Source organism: Meleagris gallopavo, chromosome Z, assembly GCF_000146605.3.
Source record: "Meleagris gallopavo isolate NT-WF06-2002-E0010 breed Aviagen turkey brand Nicholas breeding stock chromosome Z, Turkey_5.1, whole genome shotgun sequence".
NCBI classification, from domain to species: Eukaryota; Metazoa; Chordata; class Aves; order Galliformes; family Phasianidae; genus Meleagris; species Meleagris gallopavo.
In genome coordinates, this window is record NC_015041.2 from 78,912 (window position 1) to 97,727 (window position 18,816).

An 18,816-nucleotide genomic window follows, 5' to 3' on the forward strand; every position below is an offset into this window, starting at 1 on the left:
AGGGCGCGGGGGTCTCACAAGCTCAGGTGTTGTCAGAAAGTTATCAAAGTGCAGCAGCTGCCTCCTAATCGGCTGCCTCCGAAGAAAGAAGAGCACAGACTCAAAAGCACAGAGGGGATATCCAAAGATAATATGTTTTCAAGAAAAATATATACCGACTCTCCGATGTCATCCACAGAGTATGCGGAATGCTGAACCAAGGCACGCAAAGCAGAAGGAACTGCAGGACTTCTGACCTGCCCGCCAGCCAGACTTAGGGCAAACGCGGAAACGTTTCCATTTCGCACTGAGGACAGCACCTGGCCCTACTGCTGGCCATTAAGACAACCCTACCGCACTTGCTCTGGATTTCTGCACGAAGGCCTCATCACATCTGGCCTCCGCTTGGCTCAGCACCGATGTGCTGTCTGCCACCAGACCGAGTACCCCTGTGCCATCCCTCGCTCTTCCAAAAGGATTCTCTGCAATCCAACCTGCCCTGCAGCTGCCCTCCCAGCTTTCCCCCCTTTCCAAACGGGGCAGTTCTCACAGCTGATGGCCATCTCAGCTCATCCCTGCACGGCCTCCTATATGCCTGTGTTATTTTTACACTGCATGTAAATGTGGCTGGGTTGATCAAATCAGCACTGAAGACAATCTCCAGCAATGCAATAAGCCCTGTCCACCCAACCTATGCAACTATGTGAGACAGACAAGGATCTGTCATAAAACTCAACACGGCTCTGGTTTACCTGCACACCCACAGCTGCCCGGCACACACGGCGTGTGCTGGATGGAACTCGCATTAACACAGAATCACTGTCCTGCACCGATGACCAGAGTCAGGGATTCTTGAATCACGGCATCACCAAAGCTGGAAAAGACCTCAAGACCACCATGTCCAACCCCAGCCCACCCCACCGTGCCCACTGACCACGTCCCTCACCATCACATCTCTGTGGTTCTGGAACACCTCCAGAGTCAGTGACCCCACCACCTCCCTGGGCAGCTGTGCCAGGGCATCAGCACTCCTCAGGAGATGAAATGTTTCCTAACGTGCACACGGAATCTCCCCAGCACAACCGCCTCTCATCCTGTATCTCCTACCTCAGAAAAGACGCTGACCCCACCTCGCTATAACCTCTTTTCAAGGAACTGATTTCAGGATTTTATTCTGGTTTTGCCCTTGGTTTTCTGGGTGATCCTGAGGAGTCACAACTTCCTACCTAGGTGAGCAAAATCCATCTGCAAAACCAACCCTGGCCGCTATACCAGCTCCTCCTGTCCTCTCCACAGGCACACTCCTCATCTGCTCCCATCCCATCCCCTCATCCACCTCCACAATAGAAAGATCCGATGATGCTAAGGTGAAGAGGTGGACTAACTTCCACCTTGCTCAAGCACTGCAGGCACTGCCAGGGGAAGTGGATTCACCCAGAACCCACAGGGCAAGCAGCTCACCCAGCAACACAGCAAGGAGACCTTGGGAAAGCCCCACAGAGACTGCACGTTCCACCGACCCCGTGCATGGGGTGAGAGGACATGAGAAGTCACCTCTCCCCCAGCAGTGTTAGCGAGGCTCCGCTCATCAAGGCGAGCGCAATGCTTGTCGATCCTCAGGATTTTAATCTCGCTGGTATGCGAGCACATCAAAGCAACAGGATGCGCTGTGCAGGCCAGAGCTGTGCTCACAGTCAGCACGTGCACCCAGGGACACCGGGAGGAGAGCTGGAGGTGGGGGAACTGATGAAAGAGAGGCAAAGAGGGAAGTCTGCAAATGAGAAAAAGAATGTGAGAGCACAAGCGGAGCAGAGAGAGTGCACAGCTTAATTCAATCCCTCTAAATTCAGAGGGAAGAACAAAGAAGCAGGAAAGACTGCAAGGGCTGTAGGTGGAAAAGAGGGAATGGGCTCCATATTGCTCTGCCCTTTTTTTCCTTTTCTTTTTTTGATTCCTTTACCTTCCTTAGTTTTCTGCTCTGATGACTCTCCTGTCCTTCATTATCCTCTTCCCTGTTATTTCGCTTAGAACTGGCAAAAATTACCAACTGCACAGGCGTTAAAACTGGCCCCAATTCCAAATATAAGCCCAAATCTAGGCCAGGGGTATATTTGGCAAATACAAATCCTTGCCAGATTTACACAGCTCTAATAATAAGGTGACAAGAACCATGCACAGGATTACGGATGTGGCCTCACTCATCCCTTACAAAGTGCCAAAACAGTTTCCTTTGACTTTTATTCAACCTTTGCTCACGAATCTCAGACCATTATCTCCAAAAATCAAACAAACAAATGAACAAACAAACAAACAAACAAAAAACAAAAAAACCCCCATACTCCTGTTTTGTATTTGGGTGAAGGTTTACATGTACTGCTTTCCATCACCCCTCAGACCTGTCTGCCTCCATTAAACACCAGCACCTGTGCAGAACAGTACAGCATCCTTGTAACTATGGAGTCGTTAAGGTTGGAAAAGACCTCCAAGACCACCAAGACTCACCCAACCCCTCTCCCCCCACCATGCCCACTGATCAGGTCTCCCAGTGCCACATCTCCATGGTGTAATCCTTACTCCTCCATTTAGGCAGAATCCTAAATCCTCACCTTGCTCCCTTCACCCAGACGGGCCCAGGACAACCCAGCTCCCCAGCTGTGCCCAGCAGCCACCAAAGCCCAGTCTGGTTTCTCACTTGGCACAGCCTCTCTTCCTGTCACTATCAGAGCAGAGCAGATTCACATTGCCTTCTTCCCCCCTTATCCTGCACGGCTGCCCCGGCGCAGGGGACATCTCCATTCCCAACACCTGCAGAGCTTCGCACCCTCCCCACCACCAGCTTTCCCCAAGCACTCACCAACACATCTTTCCTCCCTCTCCCCCCCTTTTACCTTTTACTCCCACCCCGCATTTAAGCAATCATTTTACTGTGCATTTTATAATCTTGAAAGCATTGAAAGTAAACGACAGAGACAGCATCACGCCGATCCCTGTGATTCCACAGAGCCACATTCAGATGCTCCTTTGCCCAGGTCCATCTGCAGAGCTGTGGCCAAAGCTGTGTTTTATGCTGCCTTTCTTTAAAGTGCAGCTCGCTCCCCTCCATTCTGTATCATCAGCAAATCTCATTACATGATGGAAGAAATATGTGGGCTCTTATGAGAGAACAAGTCTAGCTTCAAAGCCAAGTCCATTCCCAACATGTTACAGGTGTGCACCACATGAGCAGGCACAGAGACTGCAACTGTTCAGGGTGTGATGACAGCTCCATATAATGTGATCAAAAACATTTCGCATGTTAGAAAAAAAATCAAAAGTTAGACAGAGAATTGCTCCGCCGTACAAAGAGGTGAAATCTCGTCAAACAAAACATACTGGGAAGGACTGCCTGGCGACACGATGGAGGCACAGCCTGCTTCAAGCACATCCTGCTGCCTGCTGAGCCTGCCGGGCTCCCCTGGAGGAGGGGCTGCAGGGACCCCCTGGGCTGACTCCAATTTGGGTAGTGAACTTGCGGTCCGTATTCAGACTACAGAGAGAAGCAAAAAGACTCAAGGGCTGGAGCCCCACTGGTCACGTCCTACTGCGAATCCAACAACAAAACAGCACAAAATAGGTTTTTAAGTGGCAGGGATTTGGGCTATGCTACAGATACGGAAAATGTTGACTCAGGGCATGGAAAGCCGATTTTTGAGTTTACAGCAGAAGGCTAAAGTTCCTCTATAATGGAAGTCAATCTCGGGTGAACATCCACAAGTCTAACACCAACACAACCCAGCCTAACTGAAAGAAGAAGCTGTGAGCATTACTCCTTCCCATAACCACTACTGCTCCGACAGGTTTGGGCTCTCTGCAGCTTCCAGAAGTGGTAAACTGAGACCACACTGAGCGGATTTAGGATTCCGCCTCAACTGAGGAATAAGGAACACGATTTCCAAGAACCGTGGAGATGTGGCACTGGGGGACGTGGTGGTGGGGTGGTGGGGATGGGACTGGGTGGGACTCGGTGGTCTTGGAGGTCTTCTCCAACCTTAATGACACCACAGTTATAAGGATGCTGTTTGGAGCATCAAAACGCCTGCGAGAGGATGGCTGCAGGTGATAGGCTCCATCTCTGGAAGCATGTGAGATTTCCCATCCACACAACAGGGATTATGAGAATTTATCATCTATTCAAAGATTCCTCTGCAATCCCTTGCATCCCAAGAGATGCCACTGCAGCGGCTGGTGGCAGAATTGAGCATATGCCACGGTGACAAACAGGCATACCTAGCAGCATCCAAGCTACTGCACATCTACAGGATGTTTCTACAGAGATCAGCCTTAAAAGAAAGCTCCGCGCAAATCCAGGTCAACTTCCAGGAGCTTCATCAGCCCACCAACCACTTTCCTATTCCTCAACCCTCAGCATCTCCCAGGTGCCACCAGCGAGGCCGTGCGGAGGCAGCAGCAGGTGCGTCTCCGTGGGATGAGCAGCAGAGCCACAGGGATGCGCAGGCTGCAGGTCGAGGCAAGAAGGGGAGAGGAAGGCAGAACTGCCCCTGCTGAAACCTTTGCCCTGCAGCTGCAGGGATGAGAAACGGGCAGAGAAAATCTTCCGGCAGCTGCATTTGGGAAGAAGGTGGGATCCCCTCTCGGGACAGAAGAAAGAGTTTGGACTTCTGAAAAAGCTTTCCAAAGGACTGGAAGGAAACTGCTGCCTGGTGGGACCTGAAACTGTTTGATCTGGATTCTTTTTCTGAAGTACTGCACGGTTTTAAAAACAAGTGTTTTGCAGAATCAGCTTGGTATCCAAATGTTACAGATCGCCTCCACCAGATGGACAATCCAAGTTCCAGCCTGCTTCTTCTTCCACCAAATATTGCTAAATTTTAATTGCTGCTCTTCCAACGTAGAAGACCGCAAGTCCTCAGCACAGTCTTTCTACGATTTAGCTCTGCGTTAAATATCCTACCCGCTGCCTCCCACGGGGTTTGCAGTTTGCCTGCTGAATGGAGATCAAGCATCCTGCTTTTCCTCCAACTTTAACAACGGCTACTGCCAGCCAATCCTATAGGCTTCGCTCCCGTGGATACACTAGAGCCCAACCAACACAATAAACTAATTAATCTGGATCAGGAAGAGGCACGAGAACATCTGATAGCAAAGCTGGGCGGCCAGAAACGGCTCTGAAGAAACCAGCATCAGACTCAGCAGCAGGGCTGGCAGGAAAACGCACCGCAACGCTGATGTCTGTCATTCACAACACGAAGCTCAGCCAGGGTCACATCCCGCAGACCGTGCCACAAGAGCAGCACTCTTCTAAGCCGTCAGGAGAGTCGGAAAGAGCATCAAAATGCAGGAATGAGTGCTTTGCAGGCCCAGGTTCAGACCGGCCCAGTGTCAGCTCTGCAGTGAGGCTGAACGCAGTGGCAGGCAGCCGACAGCACGGGACAAACCCGGAGCTCCTCGGGGTCACTGATGTGACAGCAGAGGACAGTAAGGAATGGAAGGCAGAGCTGGTTTGGGCGGATTTTTTTTTCCACAAATAAATATTCCTTTCTCTTTTCTTATTTAAGGATTCCACGACGGCTCCTCTATGGAGTTTAATCCAACTACTGATGTTCTCACCCACCGTGTGATCACCCATTCCGGAATAATCCCTGTTTCCTTCAATATTTCTCGACTCTCTCCTGGGAAATCTATATCTGATTCTGGCATCTGTTCCCCATCCTCTTTTGTGAACACTGAGGCGAAAAATCCATTTATTTTTTAGCAGTGTCTACATCATCTGTCAATAAATTACCCTTTCCATCTCTAAGAGGTCCTAAAATCAGCTTTACTGACCTCTTTTTCTTTATGCATCGCAATAATCTTCCGTGGTTATTTATCTTAACCTCACGCAGTCTTCCTTCTCTCTTTCCATCTTTGCTTTGGTATTATTGTTTCTTAACATTCGCCCTCATTCCATGCATTCTCCCGACAGCGCTTGATGTTTTCCATCTTACATTCTTCCTTCCTTTCCTACATTACCTTTTACCGTGGCTGTTCATCCACATTAGGCTGCTGGTTCCCTTCCCATCACAGTATTTATTCATAGCACAACCGCGCAGAATATTCTTGCTACACTTATTTCTCAGTTGGTACCAGCTCCCCTTCACGTTGTGTATTTACACAGCACCATCTTCCCCTGTGAAAAGAGGTTCCAATATGCAAAGCTAAATGTGAGCTATTGCTAAGAACATCATAGTTGCTCGGTTTGCACGCCTGCCTTGTTGTGCTCTGTGTTATCAGTAAGTAATTCAGTGCTTCAAAAGCCGCATCAGCGCTCAGACACCAACACTTACCCTGAAGTTTTACTGATTTTCTCATTTTTTGTCTTTCCTCTCTTTTTCTTTTTTGCTTTGTTTTACTAACTGAAGTGAGGAATGACTAAGATTGCTGCCGTTGGGCCATCCCCAAATAGCAGCTCCTAAAACGAGCTCTCTCTCCAGGTCTTCATTTCTGTTCTGGGTGCTGCTCCCCATACGTGGGGGACCCGTAATCTCAGCCAACCACAAATCCAGGTCAAAACTGGCTTTGGAATGGATTCCCTGGCTAAAAAATTGACACAAATGGTAAAATCAGAAGAAGAAAAGACACTGCTGGAGGGCGTATTTGGAGTTTGGTTGCTGTGTGCACCACTACTGGGCATTTTTAATTCTAGTGATACGTAATAAATGAAGATATAAACAGTAGGAAGTATGTGAACATTTGATATAATCAGTAAGTATTTAAACAACGATTTAAAAAATGCTTGTAAATCCTTTCTGACCTAACGACATCGTTTTCTCACCCCAGAATGAATCAAAACCACTCTTCCCAAATAACTCACACTGTATATGTATACAAAAAATGCCCCTTTTCAATGTTTGATAGTTAATTTCTTCTTTAGCATGTCTGGTTGGCCGTGTGCTCCCCAGAATATCCTTATCACTTTTAATTCTGTGCTCTTCTTAGAACTATGGGATACGCTTAAGACTGCATCCACATACCAAAGGTCTGCAAAATGAAGAAACGCATCAGAGCGCTCTGATTTCAGTTAAAAAGAAATACAATCTAATTAAAGGACCAATGGTTCCCGTTAAATGCGTGCTCCGTATCTTTTCATTTCACGTGGTACGAGGATCAAAGCACGGACCTGGTACACCATCAGCCTCGTACAGTGTGAGAACCGGTGCTGTCCTTAATTCAGACCATATGGCAAGACGTATCTATCGGCACGGTGCTGCGGAGGGCTGCCGTACTCTCCTGTCAGACCTTTTTTATCATTTTCATCGGAGCTCTTTTATATTTGATTTTGTATATTCTGTGCATCTGACCATACGCGCGGCTCCGAGCTGAGCTGCAGAGCGGGGCGGGCATCGCAGCCAAGCAGCCCTGCGAGAGAGGATTAAAAATGCAACGACGGGAGCAAAAACGACTTCTTGTTACACAGCCACACTGCCTCCCTGCAGAAGCCAATGAGATAACGCTGACTCTGACCGTGCCAGAGGTTGCAGACCTCTGAAATCTGCCCCAGCCATACGGATGGTGGTTGAGCCGGCCAACAGCGTGCTGCCAAAGCTTTGCCTCTCAGCCCCCACTGCCACTAAGGGAAGGTTTGGTCACTGCTGGGTGCACGCAGCCGTGGCTTCACCTGTTTCTGTGCTGCAGGGGAATACGCCAAGGCCTACCAAAAGAAGCCGCCCCAATTTAGCTAAAGCTTCATTTGGTTGAACATCTCCATGCGCTGGGAAGCTCAGACTGAAGGTAAGCACAGGCTCAAAATGATTATTAATTATCCAGCTAGCTCGGCGTTGCTTTACACATTCTGTGCCTTAACTAGAGAGCAGAACAAAACCATTGTTTTTGCCTGCTTAACCGACCATGACTGGAGCTATGTAAATGACCCAGTAATTCAACAAATTTGTTTTGTTTCACAGATTTTCCCACATGTATGCTCTCCAGCTGCAACAAAAACCCACCCCACATCCAGGCCAGCGTGTCCTGCAGGAGCCTCCACCTCCACGGCCACCGGCAGCCCTGCACACAGCAAGGAGCCTCACCCACACCCCCGGCCCAGGCTTTTGTTCACGGTGCTTTTTCTGCCTTTAAATGTGCCTACCAGTGGTTGTCTTGGCGAGGTGAGATTCAGCAGAAATTGAATTTTTTCCTCTCTATGAATATTTTAAGGAAGTCACTTATACGTTTCTTTTAATGCTCAAACAGGTGTGAGCTCAAATTCCCTCTGCCACTAATATCAGCTCAGCTGGAGAAGAGCAGCAAATGCTTATTTGAAAGCCAAACGAAGTTCATCTCTATAAAGGGCAGAAGCTCATTAACCATTTGGGTGCCTTACAGATGTCGGCGCACGCTCCAGTCCTGCCATAACGTGGCTGGAAAGCAGAAAAACGCAGGAGCACACAGAAGCAGTGCCTCCACACAGCCTGTGTGCAGCACAACCTGCCCAGCAGCTCCCGCTCTGCACGTACCCCATCGGCAGGCTCCAATGCAGCCCTACTGCAGCAGCAGGAACTGCACGGCCCCACACTGCAGCCTGGGGCTCGGTGGCCCCACTGCCATCCCATTCCCACTCTGAGGCTGGCAGGCTCAGCTTGCATTCTGCAAACTCGCAGCTCAGTGCAATCTGTACCCTGAATACCCACCAAACGTGCAAAATCTTCACGCAGCGTTACTCCACGCCACGCTACGCAGAACACAACGGACACACAAAACAGCTTCTGAAAAATGCTTGGACTTGCTTGAGAACAAAATGCAGCGGAATGTAAACTTCACTGAAAACTATGTAGTACAAAATAATATTTCAATTCTTTGCTCAGTGCGCAGACATTAATTGCCACAGTCCACAGTTTCTATTTATACATCTGCTGCTCCTTCCCCAAATAAATCGAAATGTCCTTGTCCTTTCTTCTCTCTGGGGCTGCAACAGAGGTCCAGGCCTTAACTCTGGGGTGGAACGTGCAGCATTCCTACCCTTGTCTACAAGATGCTTTTTATCACGGGCTTTTCCTGATACCTTTGTTCACATGCAGGTGAGCCATGAGAGCAGCAGCAGACACAAGGCAGCAGGATGAAACACCCGCAGTGCTTTACACAAAGCCTTTGCCAGGTCTCTTCCCAGGCTCCTGTGGAAAGGGTGATTTTCACTGTGGTTATCACAGAAAAGGGAACTGCTGCATCTGAGCTGCGAGGCGCTCAGCGCTGGCACCCTGCACAGCCACACTCACAACTGTTGCTCGCGGTTATCCAGAAGCACTTCTGCTTTGTTGTGTACAAACTGCCAAAAGTGATCCAGAAAAAGAGGCAGGGAGAAATCCTCTACAGCTGCAGCCATGTAAGCGGGGAGGGAACCACCAGCCCCCACCTACAAGCAGACTTGGACACATGGCCGCTGAAAAACGGCACGCAGCACGTCTGAAATGAGCTGCTGCTTCGTAACATAGCCCTTGAGATGTGTTTACAGAAATGCCCTGCCTGGAGAGCACCCAACGGGGCGCACTCATTCCACTGCTCAGCTCTGGTTTTGAAGGTTGAAGGCTGAGAAATATTGGTGGGCGAAACAACTCAAAACTGGGTCAAAAAAATCCAACGGACAGCTTTTGTTGGATGCATGTCTATTTGAAAACCACCTCTCAGGCATTCCAGCCACCTCCGTCAGCCTCCTGCTCTCACATGGGGATGAGAGGAACGCGGCCAGGCCGGCAGGCACTACACTCGTGCAGAACCCAGCGGGGTGCTTGGAAGGAGCGTCTTGGGGTGAATGCAACTACACGACCAAAAAGCCAAGGTGCCAGATGCAGACCTGCCTGCACACAACCAACCCACCCGTCGACTCATGCCTGCCAGCCAACACCAGCCCTGTGGACCTGGTCTCCACCCCCTCAGCAAGGGCTCTGCCTGTGCCGGGCGGTCATGCTGGGTGGTGGGACCGCTCTCCCCCAGGCCAGAGCTGCTACAGATAAACACGGCGGTACCGCTCACACTCCCAGCGCGTTTTCCATCCACAAACACCGGACCACGCCAAAGACCTTCTTGCCATCCGGCCGCTTTGGTTTCCTTTGGGGACTGGGCAGCCACATACCTGAGCTGTGGGTCGCATCGCACCTGCAGGTTCCTCCTGAACCCGTCGCTGCACCAGTGCAGCTCTTCAAACAGGAACTGGAGCCTCAGGTTTCCAGTCCTTTGGTTTCTGAAGGCTTCTCCTGACCTTTACAGTTATTGGATTCAGACTTTCTGCTGCTGAAAGTCACCTCAGTTGGAGCTGCCGCCAGACGGACGGCTGCAGATTTTTCTGGAGAACAGTTTTTTGTAATTCCTGAAAATTCACCTTTGACTACTATTCAGAAAAACGTCCTGTGCTTCTTTCCGTATGTCATATGGAATTTATTTCTGGCGCGTGTAATAGTCACGTCTCAATTCCTTCCCACCGTGGGCTGTCAGACTCCTCTAACCAACACCCAACTCGTAGCACCAACAAACTGCACAGCACCGAGAAAACGATACCGCTACGGACAAACCAACACAAACAAGTGGCTGCTGACTATGTGTGCCCATACTGTGATGGCCGAAGGGAAGCAGCACGATGGAGAGATGATCGAAACCTTCTGCGCTGCAAATGTGTGACTGAAAATTGCTGGGAAAGTTCCCGACATTTTCCTCCCGGTCCTCCTTGTACCTCCACTCCTCCAGCTGCAAACGGGGACCTGAAGCCACCTGACATAACAGGAGTGGTGTGAAAAAGAATTAAAACTCCTGACGTGCCAGGCGCTAACTGAGAAAACCAAAAATCTGCCAGGATGAAATGTAATCTCATTTTAGGAAATGTTGAAATCATTTCTGCAGAAGGTTAAAAAAATAATAATCGGGCTGAGTCAGATACACAGCATGGAAAATTTCATCCCTAATGTTTATAGTTTAGCAATTGAAAGCAAGGCCTTATAATGCCGTGTTGGGTAAACTTAACTAATCTGCAAAAATTCCAGTTCTATTTATAATAACAGTAACAGAATCAAGGCCGTATAGATTAAAAGCAAATACCGCAGCAATATTCATATGGAGACGAGTGCTATCACAGCATTAAAAATAATATTAAAATTTGGCATGTACACAGAGTATCCAAGGAACTCAGGATGTTTTCCAGACAGTAATTTATCAAATCTTACAATATCCTCACAAAATACACGGCACGCATTCTGCAGACGGAAAATAGAAAGGCTCCTTCCAACACCGTCCACCAGTAGCGCAGCCGTGCCGCCGGTCTGCCGGCTCCCAGCCTCCAGCACCAGCACAGCCCTAAGCCGATCTGAGGCAGGCAATTAGGAGGGAAGAAAGCCCAAGTCACTGCATCCGTTCCTCACTTCATGCTTAGCAATGGGAACAGACTTGTCTTTGCATACTAGATCACCAGCCAGCTCCTACTGAAATCAAACAATATGCGTTCTTATAGAATCCGAGAATCATAAATGTTGGAAGAGACCCCTGAGATCCTCCAGTCCAGCTGCCAATCCGTCCCCACGGTGCCCACTGAGCCACATCCTCTCAAAGCTCAAAGCAGCACCTGAACAACCGCCTCCAGCACCGCAGCAGCAAGCAGGGCAGGACTTCCAGTATCACATCACACCATTCCGAGCACCACAAGTCCTGCAGGTGGAAGGGAGAAGCACGCCAGCTGCAGATTCCATGCTGCAGAATAGGAAAGCATTTATATTTTAATCTCTCCTGTTTCTATTTGTACTACACCCCACACTCTCGACTGTGTCAGGGCCAGCTCTCTCCCAGGCTGAGTGCTCCCCGTCCCCAGACTGCGGCAGCCAGGAGCGCCCCGCAGCACATCCCTGTATGCACAGCTGAGCTCAGCGAGCCAGCAGCTGCCACAGCACAGACATCAACCCAGCCTCCAACCTCTAGCCTCCAGCCTCCAGCCCGGGGGACTCGGGTCACTCTGTATGCCAGCAGCTCTCCCACAGCACCTGAAGCCTCCATCTGACCCCTGCAGCAAAGTGCTTCGCTGAGCTATAGGCAGCTAGAAATAAAAGTTACACAGCACTGGTACAAGCCTCACGTGCCAGCAAGGTGTCCAATGCAACAGGACAGAAAATGCTCAGCAAGGGAGTATATGGAAATGGGGAGGGAGGAGAACCAGTGCTGTGCCCAGTGCAGCCACTGCCCCGCGCAACACTGCTCTTTTCAGGCCAAGGAAGCGCTCTGTGGTTACTCCCAAGAACACAAAAACACCCGCAGAACACCTGGGCTTCAGGAGCACACACGGTCAGTAGTGCTCAAACACACAATACTTCCAGGAGGAGCCTGAGGAACTGAGCACCATGCAAGCAGCGCGGTGACTTCTGCTGCCCTGCAGGAAAATCCATCTTAAAAGTAAGTACCTGGAAAGTAAAACACAACGTAAGCCCTCAGGTGGGCACAGCCTGTCCACAGGACACGGCCTCCACCAGCAGCCGCTCTGCACGGCCCCAGCTGCAGCCCAGCAGTGCATGGGGCTCCAGGGCTTTCTGCTGCAGGCCAGCACGTGCTCAGCCCCAGACACGAGCACGGGTCAGCACAGAGAGAAGCCCAGACAAATGTTCACAGCACAGCGCTGGGGCCAACTGCACATCTCTAAAAGCAGCACATGGACAGAAGCAGCACGTGAAATCCAATGAGCTGCCGTTTTTTGTGCTTTCTGTAAAACTTAACATTAATCCCACAACTATCAAGCCCGCTTCTGATTCAGCATTAGCAATAATAAATGCTTACTTGCAAAGACAAGCCAGATGTGTTTAATCAATGCATCGATCATGCTTTTTAAAAGCAATAAAGCCAGGCCCTCCCTTGGCTGCTGCTCCCCCCTCAGGAGCGGCTCCATGGAAGGCAGCAGCACACAACAGCATCAGACCAAGTCAGGGCAGGTGATAATCAGAGGCTCTTCATCAACTGCCAAGAGGAAGAGCATGAAGTGAACTGCACAGCCCACCTCCACAGGCACAGTGCATGCAGCACCAGCGGTGCTGGGGACCTTGAGACAATTCAGGGACAGGAATGGAGCAGCAACACAACACATCTGGAGTAATGGGAGCTGGGGGTCAGGACACCTTCACTAAGCTGCAGCGTGCACCTTCATGGCAGCAATATTCGGAATCCTTCCCAAGCCACCAATGCAGGCGTGATCAGCATGATTTTATAGACGTCTCTGTTAAGGCAGCACTTTGTGAGCATCAGTCAAACTATCAGCAACACTCGTGGCCCGTCCTCTAGTCTCAAACAGCAGAAATGGAGCTGAGCTTCACCACAGCATTTCCATGGGAGGGAAACATCCACACAGCCCCGTGTCCCCAGCTCCTGCGGTACCAACATCCTGCATCCAAGAACACAGCAGCAGCACCGCGGCACCCACAGGCACAACCCCACCAGCTCTGCTGCCCATCCGGACAGATGAGGAGGAGTGCTCCCAACTACTGGAGAGGTGGGCTGAGCCGTGGCTGTGGGCTGCAGGAGGCAGCCAGCAGTCCCAGCAGCACACAGGCTCCTTTTCAGTCACACAGGCTTGCACATATAACAGCTGGTGTGAGCAGAGCATCAGCTGCCATGCTGCCAGCCCAAAATTCCAGATTGTATCCACAGCCAAAAATAAGGGTGCCTGGAGCACGCACTGGTAGGTCACCAACACGATCCCGGCTCACACCAAGGGCTGCAGAAGACACCTCCAGCACAGAGTCCACCTCCAGGTGAGCAGAGGCCATGCAAACCACTCTGCTGGAGACAACTGGGACTTCCTAGCAACACTGAGGATCCAGAATTTGTAATTGGAATCCCCAGTGTCTTAATTCCCTCTGACTCTAAATGCACTTCTAGAAAACAACTATTTCTTCAATCAGGCGAAACCAGTATTTTCACTGAGATGGCAAAAACAATCAGACAGGAATGAGGTTTTTCTGTAACCCAAGGGCAGGCAGAAGCGAGAGAGACTTTTAAGTTCTTCAGATCCAAATTAAAGGTTCAACTTGAAAGCACCTCGCAGCCCAGTGGGTTGCACAGAAGTGCGTGGCTGTTTGTGAAGTGCCTTTGTGCACTACCTAAGCCCCATGGCGTGAGTTAAGAAGGGAGTGTTGAAATTTCCATGCTTTTTTTGGCATATATCGGAGCCTCTAAAACTGCTGTAACCATGTCGTGTATGTGAGTGCATACAAACGACTACAAGCTCCAACACTGTCCCGTACGTTAAACAACTCACTAATATTTCCCAGTATTAAAAGACGAGGCGTATTTTAGGGACGTATATTGGAGCTGAAGAATGATGTATCACAGTTACAGCTCCGTGTTTTCTCTGGCTCACACTCAACCCTTTATAGCAACGCATTTGGTTCGTTCACTGTCAGCCGCAGAAGAAGGGTGTGATCCTGGCCGAGCGCAAACATTACTAATATTTTTACATCATATATTTACTTTAACCAAACTCATTTATCAACTGTAATTAAAAAAAGTCGCTATCACTGGCTTACGAGTAATTACAGCCCCGCTTCACGCTGAATGGGGACGCAGGGGTGTCAAAGATTTCTATCACAGGGGTGAGGTGGAGAGGGGCAGTGCCGCGGGCAGAGCAGACCTGCTGCTCCCAGCATCCCAACCACGGGAGGCTGCACACAGGTCCCAGCAGGCAGCGCCCAGCGCGCTCCAAAGCAAACAAAGGCTCCAGTGTCCCCCCACCGCCATTTATCCCTTTCCCTTTTGTGAACATACAGTCGGAATACTTTCAGAAAGCCCTTTCTATTCTGCTCAGTCCCGCTCAGAGCACGTCCTGATTTCCGCTGCCAGCTGGTCGCATCTCCAGAAAGGAAAGGCTTTGCCTTAGGACACGTACGTGCACCTCCTCCAGCAACACTGCAGTCACCACATCAAAACTCACATTCCCCTCGCAGAGGAAAACACAGCCCCGGTCAGTAAACAGAACTCGTGAACGTTCTGAAATGGTGCTGCAGCTGAAAAAAACAAACCCGTGTTCCCACCCTTCGTACAAGCAGCCCCAGAAACGAGGATGAGGGATTTTACGCCCTCGGAGCTTTACTCTGAGCTCAGCACTTCCAAAACCATTTGCTTATCTCAACAATGGAGTCAAATCAGGAAATTCGGTGTCTTACTTTGTATTCTGGAATTGACAAATGGAGGAGAGAGATTGTCATGTGACCCGAGGTCTCTGCTCGCCATATGATCATAGTGAGTCCCATCTCCATAGTTCTGGGGAGAAAAACACAATTTTACACATTTTAATGGCATTTCTCAAAACCTACAGGTCCACGCTTCCCTCCTACGCTTCAAGTCGGCCACACAAATTATTTCCCCTTTTGCTGTTTATCTATTCCACGGAAAGTGATGTGTTACAGAGCATTTTTAAAGCTGTTTCCAATTTTTATCTCATTAGTAACTGACTTTGGTTTGCTCTGTGTGTAATCATGAATGGGCAAAAGAGAAGAGGCTCCTGCTCTGTGCAGTCCTGCAAAGGCCTCCCTGAGCACACAGCCTTCTTGCCCACAGCACATGCAAGAGCAGGAATTAAGTATTTATTCAATGTTTTGCTTTTCTGGTTTGATTTTGATGTAGAAACCTGCTGTCCTAAGCACCTCACTGCTATGTACACACAATTGCATGCGTGTGGGTGTGCAAAGTGGCACAACACTGAGAAGAGAAGGCTGTGGGGAGACCTGATTGTGGCCTTCCAGTATATGAAGGGAGTGTATAAACAGGAGGGGGAACGGTTGTTTGTGAGGGCAGATAGTGACGGGACAAGGGGAACGGTCTTAGACTGAGACAGGAGAAGCTTAGTTTGGATATGAGGAGGTTTTTCACCCAGAGGGTGGTGAGGCACCGAAACAGGTTGCCCAAGGAGGCTGTGGGTGCCCCATCCCTGCAGGCATTCAAGGCCAGGCTGGATGTGGCTCTGGGCAGCCTGGGCTGCTGGTTGGCGACCTGCACACAGCAGGGGGTTGGAACTGGATGATCTTTGAGGTCCTTTTCAACCCAGGCCATTCTGTGATTCTATGACTCCATGAAGCAGCCCTTCCTGAGGTCGGTGCTTTTGGGGCTCAGCACTCCTGCGCTCAGCACAGCCCTCTGCCACCTCCGAGCAGCTCAGCCTTACTCTGCACCACACTGCAAGCAAGGCCTGGGCACAGTCACGTTGTGTTGTGCTCCTCAGGCTCAGAGGTAGGCACAAGAAACCCATTTTCCTGCCGTGGAAATGTCAGCCCTGCTTCACAAAGAGGAACTGGAGAGGTCAGGCTCTGTGTGAGCCCACGTGCGGCCTGATTGAAACTCCAGAACTCTCCCCAGGCTCACGCTCTTTTCTTTACATCTCAGAACGTAATTGTAAGCTCACATTCAAGTTTTTGCATGCATAAATAATGTTGTGTGCAAATTTCGAATTTACTTTTCAAAACATTTTTCCCCAGGAAGCAATACAAGTGTCAAGCCCGAAAAAAGGGGATAAAAATAAAACTGACAGATGTGAGCAGCGATGACGCAGCGGATGCTGAGCAGGGGGAGAAGGGGAGAGGGTGGGGGGTTGGGTCCCCCCAGGGGTGTCTGGGGACCCCTCACATTGGACACCACCCAGAAACTTGCCCTGTGGGGAAGGAGGAGCCCAGGCACTGCTTGCCAGCCAGGATCCTTTGCATTCATTAGAAAACAATTAAAATGCAATTTAAACAAACTGGGTAAATTGGAGCGTAAGTGAGAGTGTGGGCACTTTCTGCCCAGCTAGGAAATAGCAGTGTATGCACGGTGGGGCCGAGAGTCCCCCCAGGAAGGAGGGCTGCCCAATTTGGGGGTGCCAGCATGCAGAAACCCAAAACAGAGCTCACACAGCAGTCAGCACCCGCAGTGCTGCTCCGTGTCGCCGGCCAGACAGAATTGGAACTCTTGCTATCTGCAGCAGGTGCCAGATTCAATCACAGTATCAGGCATGAATATTAAAATTAAAGAAAAAAAAAAAGAAAAAAAAGATTTCAAAGGAAAGACAAAACTACAGCCAACTTTGCATGCCCATTCCTCTATGCAATCAGGTGTAAAACTCGTAGTTAAGATTGTGAATTTACATAGGCAGGAAGTCTGGTTTGGGGAAAAAGATTAGATATACTTACCCTGGATGGACTAGGATGTCCTGCATTCCCCCAGGACCCTGAGCTAGTTCTGTCTTCTACATCTAGGGACAAAAAAGTTCTTTAGGCTTTATTGCAATAATTCTTTCCTTTTGTATAGGCACTTTTAAATTAATGTTTCAAATTAATCTCCTGTTGCCTTTAATTAAGAATCAGGCACGGGGCTACTACGACGGTAGTGGCTTCTGACCCACTGCTTAAATTAACTCATTTAAATTCACAGCAGCAATGAGATGGACCCTCAGGACCCCGAGGTCTGAGCATAAAGCAGCCCTGGCAGCTCAGCGAGCACTGCACCAGGGATGAGCAGCACGGAGGAAACAGACCCAGCTGGGACGGGCGCCTCAGGAGCACTGGGGTCACAGCAGCTCCTCCCCACCCCAGCTAGGATCCCACTTCCAAAACCTGTTCAGGCATTTGTACCAAGAAAAGCACATTCCCCAAGGCAAGCATGTCACTGTTTTTTTCCCTTTATTAACTCAAAATGTAATGCAGTCATTGAGAGACCCCCCTCAATAATTTAAGACCACCGGTATCTAGGTGGCTTCGGCCTCCATTTCAGAGGGTGTCTTTAAGAACAGCATCACTCTGTGCACACAGTGATGAAAGCTGCTGTTGGGGGTAAGGACCAAAGGACCAGCACTGCTGCCATCTGCTCTGAACTTTGCAGCTGAACACAAATGCCTCACGTGCAGCTGATGCAGCAGGGTTGGGGCACTGTGGGCATGCCCTGCTACGGCACCGGGTGCAAGGAGGGAGCTGCAGCACAGCTCTGCTCTGACCTGCAGCTGGTCCTGAGCACAGCCAAGAGCTGCTCTCCACCATCCTTATGGGCCACTCCCAACACGGGGCATTCTGTGACTCCACGGCACTGTGACAGCAGCTTCCTCACCAAAACCAGGTCACAGCACACGGAGATGCTACGCCATCCGCAAGTGTCTGGGCAGCGTTCTCAGGCACAGGGTTTGAATCCTGGTGGTGCTGTGTGGAGCCGAGAGATGGACTCTACAATCCTTGTGCAGCATACCAACGACACAGCACCATTTCTTGCCTTTTGCCAGGCAATAAAGCCAAAAACATCTGTGTTTGGTTTTGCTGAAGCCCTGAGTGCCCCCAACAACACGCAGGCGAGGAGCTGCCTTTCCACCTGGCACTGGTTCCTCCAGACCACAGGGCTGGCAGGCACTCACTGAGAAGAGATCCAGCATCAGCACTTGGAAATATGGGTGCTGGGACCAAATCTGGTTGATTTCCAATATCAAAAGCCAAGATGTTTGTTCAGTTTAATACTTTCTCCCAGTTACAATCCCTATTATCTCAATAACAGATGAACGTGTTAATAGCACAAGACATTCTTAGGTAAATATTTAATTAAGCTCCAGAAAAAGAAAGAAAATGTGTATCATTTACCTGACAGATCAGATCAACCATTCTATTAGGTTAATTAGGCATATTTTTAAAAATCATTTGTGTTATGTAACAGGCAATTAACTCTGTAGAGCCCTGATCCATCGCCTGTTAAAAATCAATGGATATTATCCCACTGACTTTGATGGGCATCGTACCACCCTCACGCTTCCAAAATCCATACAAAGCCCATTAGAAAGATTAGCAAGGGAAACGCAGACGGAGAGACGCTGACATGAGGCACAACCCGCAATGTTTTCCACAC

The 18,816-nt window shown here is 49.7% G+C and overlaps 1 long non-coding RNA gene across 1 annotated transcript; it reads right to left on the bottom strand.

Moving 5' to 3' along the window:
• Positions 1-924: 924 nt before the first annotated feature.
• LOC109363847 lies at positions 925-18,023 on the bottom strand. Its single transcript, XR_002109675.2, has 4 exons — positions 17,927-18,023; positions 17,127-17,188; positions 15,129-15,225; positions 925-6,145 (listed from the first exon to the last, which is right to left on the bottom strand). It is a non-coding gene; the product is annotated as an uncharacterized LOC109363847 (long non-coding RNA).
• Positions 18,024-18,816: the final 793 nt, after the last annotated feature.